Genomic DNA, 9,614 nt, shown 5'->3' with positions numbered 1-9,614 from the left:
CGCTTGATAACTTACCCACTTGATAACCTTACGAGAAACAATATCTGGTGTTTTTCTATTCTGAGAAACGGAAAAACACCCAAAAACCGCTTGATAATGAAGTGTTTTTTGTGACTATTTTTGGAAACATAAATAAAAATTTATGCTCCCTGGAAGACTTTTGACAGTTCTGTCATTTCTGGGCTCAAAATTGGAAAAGTGTGCCCAATAAAATCGTGAGTGAAAGGAAAAAAGGACAACCTTCTCATATACTCTCTTCGTCCTCACGGCCAGCCATAACCGCTTCTTCTCATCATCCCCTTCAATGACTACTGCAGAACCAGGTCGAAGAGTCTCATCCAGGTAGTCTCGCTCTCTCTCTCTCTCAAGCCAACAAATTTCTCTCTTCTTCCTCTTCTGCAATGGCAATGTCTAAGAAGGTGGGTCCGAGGGATGAAAAGATGAAGCAATCAGAAGAATCTTTTGTTTGGTGTTGCCCAAAAATTGTCCGTATAAGCATATTGTCACGCATCACCATGCGCCAGTTTATATTGCGAGGCGAGCATTTGGGGGAGAGACAAGAGAGAAGGCTAAGTGGAGAGCAGACGCCGGATCAGCCCAGATCTCTAAATTATTTTCTGTAAATCATTGTATCTAGGTTTGATTTCATGGGTAATAGCCAGTGATTTCTTGAATTATTGATCATCGTCTCACATTCATCGAATAGTTGCAGAAAAACTTTTGTTTTTTCCCTTTCTCCCAAAAAAATTCATTTTTTTTAACAAGCCCATTTCATTTTAGCCTTGTGGATCTTCGAAAATGTCGAAATGCGTTCACTACTTTATGCGAGTTAGGATTTTGGGGCCGAAAAATGGGATCTTGATATAGGGTTTGTGAAGGTCACACCTTGGATTTGGATAGAGCGTTCCAGTTAGGGTTTTGGCTTTGATCTCCCATGGGTGCATGAGACTTTGGTGTTGTTTTGGCATTTGGGAAGAAGAAGAAGAAGCAAACACCAGAGATGACATGAAACAAGGGTTGCTTTCTACTGAGGCTGAAGGTAAGTCTGAAGAATTCTCGTCTGCGGCTATGGAAAATGACCAACCTGGGTCTTCTCGAATGGGGTTCTCCGAGTGCCCCATATGCAGAGAACGTAGGAAGAATGGGTAATTAATTGAGGCCTTGGGGGTAGATATAGATGAAAGTAATTAGTAATGGTGAGACAGAGAGAGAGAGAGAGAGTCAAAAAAGTGCAAAGAGATTGTCAAAATGTTAAGTTAAGGATGGTGACTTATATCTTCTGGAAACGTTTCTAGAACAGGTTTTAGCAAGCGGGTCAAAAACGGTTTCTCAGCACAGAAAATGAAAAAATTGTTCTGTTGTTTCTCAGCACATAACTAGAACAGAAATACTCGTAAGGTTATCAAGCGGGCACTAAGAGACCTAAGAGAGATTATACAAAAATAGAGTTTGAATTAATTTATCAAAAAGAAACTAAATAAATGATGATCAGAGAAACAAAAAGAATACATCAACATGGACAGTTACATAAAAACACCAAAAATGTTGCATAAGATGCTTCAAATGAAATTCTACTTCAAACGCAACATAATTATTTCGATATCACTATATGGAGCTTACAGTTATACATAAAGAAGGCTCAGAAATAAATTGTTTAAATCACATTTTTGTTAGGATTAAGAATAGACCATATAAATTAATGCTTCTCTACTACAGGAATATTATTTAATCCGAAATTCAAAAACTGTGTATGAAACAGAAGTAATGAATTTTCACCATGAGCTCCCCTCGCACACTACCTTCTTCTAAATCTTCTCGTTTTGCTGCCTCCTCAACAGTCTCATCATCCTACCATCCTCCCTGTAAAGAGAGAAAATTGAATGAACTGAAATAAGGTCTTATCTCCAATTGTCTGGAGAGACATACACATGCACATGGTCTTATCATCCACACACACACATACAAAGGCGGTGTGAGAGAGAGGTCATATATTACTATCTGTTATGTAGCTCATTAAAAAATGAATGCCACAGGGAAAGGGTATGATAAGACAAAATAGACAAGAATATCATTTGTAGTTTTTGTGTTCATTTAAGGGCTCATGCATGCTTTTAAGAAAAAGATAGTGTAATATGCAGTCGTAAAAAGCATTTAAGGTCCTTCAAACACAAGAACATTTATACCCACAAGAACCCCATCATCAAATGTTTTCTCAAATAAATTTGACACTCAATCTCAAGTGTTTCTTGATTCAGACATAGGGAATACTCTGTGAAGCCAGTGAAATTCAAAACTAAGCTCCCAAGCTAAGAAACAACTCCTCTAATGAGAATGGATGCGACCTAACAAGCTATTTGCTGTTACAAACAACCAAAACTTCGAAGGAAGAACATCAACATACAACAGCCAAACTGCAATGAAAATCAGGATACACCAATGTAGTTAAATCATAACAAGAACAATGAAGTAGTAACCATGAGTAGTAAATTCTTGTCTGTAACAGATACAAAGCTATCAAAAACCCTAAATAGAGCTTAATTCTTATCTCCGAATTCCATATTCACCAACGACAAAATGGATATAGAAAGATTGGGAGTAAAACCCGAATTTGTACTCTTGAGAAAAGCCCCAAACTGACTAAGCACTCTAAAACCAGAGGTAATGCAGAGGAACCCTAAGAAATTTCTTACTGAATCATTAAATTTAACAATGGCAATGGGGGATTACCTAAATCAGAACCTTGGGAATGTGGCTCACATCCTTTGATTCTTCAATGTTAGTAGGTTAGAGAGAGAATGAGAGTGTAGGGTTGTCATAGCACCAAAGAGAGAAAATACAGGCGGCAGAGCGAAGACCTTGGGCGCTTCTTCTGATTTTTTGATGTGAGCAAATAAAAACTTGGCCACTTCTTCTGATTCTTCGATGTAAGCAGATCAGAGAGAGATTGAGAGGTTTAAATTGTTGGTAACACCAGAGAGAGAGGAGAGAGCCAAGACCTTGGGATTGTCGGACCTCTGATTCTTTGACCTGCTAAGGAGAGCTCACACTAGAAAGAGGAAAGAGAGGAGAGAGAGCGCGAAGAACTTGGGATACGATCATCTTGTTTGAAACGACAGACGGGTAAGGTAGTGTATTTTGTGAAATGACAAAAATATCCTTTTAAAATGTCATTTTATAATATAAATATGAGATTCTAATAAAAAAGTGAGATGTCCAAATTGGCCAACCTAATAGATACTTATTTGTTTTATTTCTTATTATGAAATGGTCTTTTCCCTATTTTGTTACTTTTCCACATGTAACCCACCCATAATTGATATTTATTTGTTTTATTTCTTATTATGAAATGGCCTTTTCCCTATTTTGTTACTTTTTCAAATGTAACCCACTCTTATTACGTTAATAACAACAACAAAAAACATATTTTTGCATATTAATTCATTAATAGGCTTTTATACGTGGATTTTAAGGTACAAAACATGGTTGGAAAACCAAGTTTTTTGACTCTACTCAAAATCTGTAAAACCTGGTGATGCGAACGAGTCAAGCCTGGTTAAAATGAGTCACGTACTCGAGAAATATATTGGATAAAAATGTGGAAACCAAAGTCCCAACACTCTAATCTTGCTGGCCAGGTGCAAAAATCGATATAAATTGGATAAAAATACAGAAAACGGAGTCTAACGCTCTAGTCACGAATTACGATACAAAAATCAAGAACATTGTATTCCTTAACAACCCAGAGATGTCTTACTTGGATCTGGCTCCTGTCCAGCCGTGGCGGGAGCTGGACTGTTCAGCATCCACCTAAGATGTTAACACGTGGAAAGTAATACATCCAACGGTCATGGTTTTAAACCATAAATTTAACCCATCTATATCTCTCACCCTCTCGTTTGTAGATACCCGATCTGACTAAACCCATCGTCGTATTCTTCAAAACCTAGTTTCTTTTCCTTTCTCTTCTCTTCCCCCTTTCTGTGAGCTTCCCTGGTTGAACTCGAGGCAACCATCATCTTCAAGGTTGGTTCCGGCGACGGCGAGGTTGGTTCTAGGTTGAGAAACGTCTTCTTCTCTCACCATTTCCTTGTAAACCTCTCTTGCTTTGGTCAAAAAGTGTTTGTCTTGAAGAATCCGGAGCCTTCTGTTACAGTTTTTTACATTTGGGCATAACCTATGTTGCACCATCTTATCAAAAGTTGATAAACACAACTCAGTCATCCTTTGGTGTAAACCAACAACACCACATCGAGGAGCTTAATCGAAGCCTCCGAACTTGAGTACCCATCAACCAAAACATCCACAATTCCATGTAAATTCACATTGACAAACTTCTGCATCACCCAATAAGCCGATCGCATAAGATTGTTCTCAGCTAGAATCTCAATAATGACACAGAAAGCAAACACTGAGGGTTTGAATTCAGGTTGACTCTCTGCCCATAGAAAGAACCGCAAAGTGATTCTGGGTCTCCATCGGATCGATTTGAGGACTCGTACGAACAAGTCAGAGTTTAGAACCACAGCTCAGAATCGCTCGGAGAGCCAGAACCATGCATAAAGGTGCATGGGTTGCGGTCAAGGGTATCAGATATTAGATTCTCCAAGTGCGTTTCTGAGAAGGCATTGTCTTTTGAGGTACAGAAATGCAAAGAAGAAGCGATGGGGAAGAAAAGGCGAACCTTGGGGAGAAGTGCGATTGTTACTATGGCAAATGTTCTTAAAGCTCCATATAATAGAGGGCCATTAGTTGCAGAGAAGCTTGGTCTGTTCTGTTTTCTCTTTACCCTTTGTTTATACATTCCGGAATTGTTGGTTTACACCAAAGGATCCATGTAAATCCATTCTTGAAACAACGCACATGACTGTCTGTGAGGTCGATTTCAGCAGAAACCTTAAGCTTTCTTCCATTCAGACCTCACCGGAACAGTAACTCTAACACTAAATCTAACCTTAGAGCGATCAGATCCGGCTGGAGAAAATCGAGCTCGGTTGGGATCTCAGGACAAGTTACTCATGGTTCGATTTCAACAGAAACCTTAAGCTCTCTCCTTTTTAGGGTTTCAGAATGCAAATGAGAGAGAGAAATAGAAAAGGAGAGAGAAGAAGACGTTTCTCAACCTAGAACCAACCTCGCCGTCGCCGGCGCCGGAACCAACCTTGAAGATGATGGTTGCCTCGAGTTCAAGTAGGGAATCTCGCAGAAAGGGGGAAGAGAATCTGGGTTTTGGAAGAAACGACGATGGATTTAGTCGAGTCGGGTATCTACAAACGAGAGGGTGAGAGATAGAGATGGGTTAAATTTAGGATTTAAAACCATGACCGTTGGATGTATTACTTTCCACGTGTTAGCATCTTAGGGGGGTGCTGGACGGTCCAGCCCCCGCCACGGCTGGACAGGAGCCAGATCCGTCTTACATCCAACATGATGATGCATAAAGGTTTAAAATCTAACTGTGCTTGAGGATTCTCTACTGGATAGAGATGCTGCAAGGTCACTTTTAGGTGTTCGTTTTGATGGACATATAGATTCAACATAGTCTAACCCTCCGGCCTCTTCTCCTATCAAATGCCCTACGAGAGTGAGCTCTCACCGTTGCTAGAGCCCAACTCCATGCCTCCACCAATAGCAGCGCCGCTAGCCGCTTCGTGTAAGAGTTAAACATCTGCTTTCTTGTTGGTTTCGTTGCGATACCTGAAACAGACCTATGCTAGTCGGTTCTCAAAGCTTTCAGCTTGCTGGTGATGTGCAGACGAGCCCTCCAAGGACCACATATTTGATTCAGTTTTAAGATTTACAACTTTTTATGCATTGCTTTGGGTCGCCTTCCTTTCTGATTTTAGGTTATGTCCACTGTTGATTGAGTTAGAAAGGAATCCAAAGGCATAGATATAGGTCAAGAACAAAGTCGAGAAGAAACTGAAATTCCTAACAAAATAGTTAGAATCCTTGAAACTTGCATCTATGTCAGATCGATTGAGTTCATCAGAAATAATTAGGATTCAAAGTCCTAGAATGAGGAAAACCCGATCTTGAAAATGCAGATTCAATAAAAAGGGACAGAGAAAAGAAGCGTCAACTTTAGCAAATCCTTGCCACGATGATTCAGTCACTGACGAAACCATCATTGAGTTTCTAATTAGGGTTTGCGAGGATAAAGTTAAGGTAGAGGACAACTAGACAAGTGACCGAACTCACCGAGTTTTGTGAGACTCGGATAAAAAAACGAGTCTCTTCCGACTTGGACAACATTTGACCGAGTCATGTCAATTTTGATGCTGGCCGAGTCAGCAAAACTCTTGACCAGGTTTTATAAATATTTGACTTGACTTGGCCGAGTCAAACCTTGGTTTTCCAACTATGTTACAGAAGAGGGATGTCAATCGATCGATTTCGGTCGGGCCTGATCGGGCCGCATCATTTATAACAACTGCACCGTGAACGACCATTTATGGGATCGGGCCTGCATATGGCAGGCATGAACACATTTAATTCGATCGATCGGTTAACTGGTTTTTAATCAAGGCTACAACATTTGTTGCTAAACAAGCATCCATTCAGTGAGGAATGAGGATCAAGAAGCCAAATCTGAAGAACATATAATTAGCATTACAAGTAATTTCAAATAAAAAGAAAATTGCTTGTAGAGTCGGATTTAGAAGCTGAAGAGATTACTTGACCTTGGATAAAAAAATAGGACGAAATCTAGCACAGAGAGAGAGAGAGAGAGAGCTTCTGCTGTCGTCAGCTATTAGGAGCAGCAACGACCTAATAGATTTTGTTGTCATCAAAAGAAAGAGAAGGAGATTCTGTTGCCATTGTTTACCAAGAGCGGTAGCAGGACAATAGAGAGCTAGGGTTCGTCTTCTTTTGACTGAGAAGTGAGAACTAACAATAGAGCGGCAATGGAGACGGTGAGGCGCAGTAGAGGGGAAAAGAAGAGATTTAAGGGTTAGGGTTTTTGGGGAAAAAAGAAATTAGTTGCGGTTTATGATGGAGTAGGTTTGCCGTTTGTATTGTGACTTCTCAATGGAATCATTAAAATATGGGGTGTTGTTCTCTGTGTCGCAACGCAGCCTGCGCCTAGGCACATGGGGGTGGGCGCAATGACCACCCTGCCCCCCTGCATAGGCTGCCCATGTGTCTAGACGTCGGTTACGTTGCGGCAAAAAATTTAAAAAAAATCACTCAAAACAGAATTTTTGGTCAATTGGTTGGGCTCCCACTGTGCACCGCGACTGACCTGTTAACAATTGGGCGGGCCTTAAGCCCGGCATGTTATTAATCGGTCAGGTTGGACTCGATTTTTTATCGGCCGGGGTCAGTCCAAATCTAAAGAACATATAATTAGCATTACAAGTAATTTCAAATAAAAAGAAAATTGCTTGCAGAGTCGGATTTAGAAGCCGAAGAGATTGCTTGACCTTGGATAAAAAATAGGACGAAATCTAGCACACAGCGAGAGAGAGAGAGAGAGAGCTTCTGTTGTCGTCACCTAGTAGGAGCAGCAACGACCTAATAGAATTTGTTGTCATCAAGAGAAAGAGAAGGAGATTCTATTGCCATTGTTTACCAAGAGCGTCCTGGACAGTAGAGAGCTAGGGTTCGTCCTCTTTTGACTGAGAAGTGAGAACCAACAATAGAGTGGCAATGGAGACGGTGAGACGCAGTAGAGGGGAAAAGAAGAAATTTAAGGATTAGGGTTTTTGGGGAAAAAAGAAATTAGTTGGGGTTTATGATGGAGTAGGTTTGCCGTTTGTATTGTGACTTCTCAGTGGAATCATTAAAATATGGGGTGTTGTTCTCTGTGCCGCAACGCAGTCTGCGCCTAGGCACATGGGGGTGGGCGCAATGACCACCCTGCCCTCTTCATAGGCTGCCCATGTGTCTGGGCGTCGACTGTGTTGCGGCATGGAGAACATTCTCCCTTAAATATATGTGACACATTTTATTAAGAATGGAACTCCCAAAAAATTTTAAAAAAATCACTTAAAACCGAATTCTTGGTCAATTGGTTGGGTTCCCACTGTGCACTGTGACCAACCTGTTAACAATCGGGCGGGCCTTAAGCCCGGCATGGTATTAATCGGTCAGGTCGGACTCGGTTTTTTATCGGCCGGGTCGGCTTTGCCAGGGCGGGCCTGTAATTGACATCCTGTTCCAGGGTATTAAACACGAATAAAACGCTTTTACCAAAAAAATAAAATAAAGCACACACACACACACACGAATAAAACGCTGATTATACGCTTATGTTTAATTTAAAAACCAAAAAAAACTAATTGATTGATTCCCTTTGCCCTAAACCCCTAACCCCCAAAAACCTCTAATAATCAACTTATCGTCCTCGCTCTTCAGGTTCACAGTACGAACCCAAGCATTTAAGCAGATCACTTGCAGTTGGATTTTGGAACCCTAGTCTTATCCATTTCTTCTCCGGCTCGGTTCCCGGATGATTTCAGTGGCGACCGGTGACTGAAGCTCCAGATTTTAGAACTCCATCGGAGATTGCAGCGGCGAGTAGGCGACTCTCTGCTCCTCTCCGGTGAGCACCTGCCCCGGTGCCTCCTTTTTCTTCTCCATTTCCATCAAGTCAATCAAGGCTTCTCTCCTGTAAGTTTTTTCTCAGATGGATGCATCTCTCTCTCTCTGATATACCAGGTATTCTTTTCTGGGGAGGGGGCACTTTTCTCGACCCCAAATCCAAGAAAGAACATACCAAATTATCATGAGCCTTATGAATAAAATTTGAAATCTGTGCATGATCAAAAATTTCAACATCCAGAACAATATATGTAATTTGTTGGGGCTTAATGGAGGATGTAACGCCATTTTGCCACATCCAGAGAGAAAAAAAGAAAAAGAGAGAGAAAGAAAACACAGTGTTACCATTTGAAAATTAAAATTTTGGAATTAGGTGGTAGAATAAAAACTAATTTTGAAAACTAAAATTCTGGAATTAGAGAAAAATCAGAGATGTTTAAGTAGCAGGGGAATTCAGGCCTCGGATAGGGCCCAAGTTATGGTCGAATGTTAGTCCTTAGGGTACCCTTTGAATCCCAAAATAGTGGCAGGATCTGATTAACAGATTTGCCTGAACCCACAAAGCTCTATTGCTGAAACTAGGACACAGAACAGGGGAACCACAAGTCTTAAATCATAGAAAACAAGGTTTAACTATCAATAACAAGAACAAAATCAGTGATATCAAACCAACTCAAAATCAGAGATTAAACATTCAGTAACAACACTCATAGATAAGGATAACAGTACCTATTTTGAGCAGAAAAACAGAGTATAAACAGCAAGGAAAATCCCAGGTTTACCACCCTTCCATCTAGATCAGAATCCTTCTGTCTGTAATGGTTTCTCACCCCAGATTCTCTCAGCTATGTTGTATAGCAAACTTCTTCTTCAAATGCCTTTTTATTTTTTATTTTTAATGTTTGATGAGATATTGTTTTTGATATGTTAAATGATAATCTTATGAGATGTAATAGGGTTTCTTTTTGATAAAATCATTGTCTATATGCTATTATTTTGTTTATTAAGTGGTGGGTGTCTGTTATATAGTAAATATATGCCCGTATTTTTGGTTATAGAGCGGCCATATT

The sequence above is a fragment of the Telopea speciosissima genome, chromosome 5 (assembly GCF_018873765.1).
Source record: "Telopea speciosissima isolate NSW1024214 ecotype Mountain lineage chromosome 5, Tspe_v1, whole genome shotgun sequence".
Taxonomy (NCBI): Eukaryota; Viridiplantae; Streptophyta; class Magnoliopsida; order Proteales; family Proteaceae; genus Telopea; species Telopea speciosissima.
The sequence above is the reverse complement of the archived record's forward strand: the minus strand, read 5'-3'. Positions refer to the sequence as shown.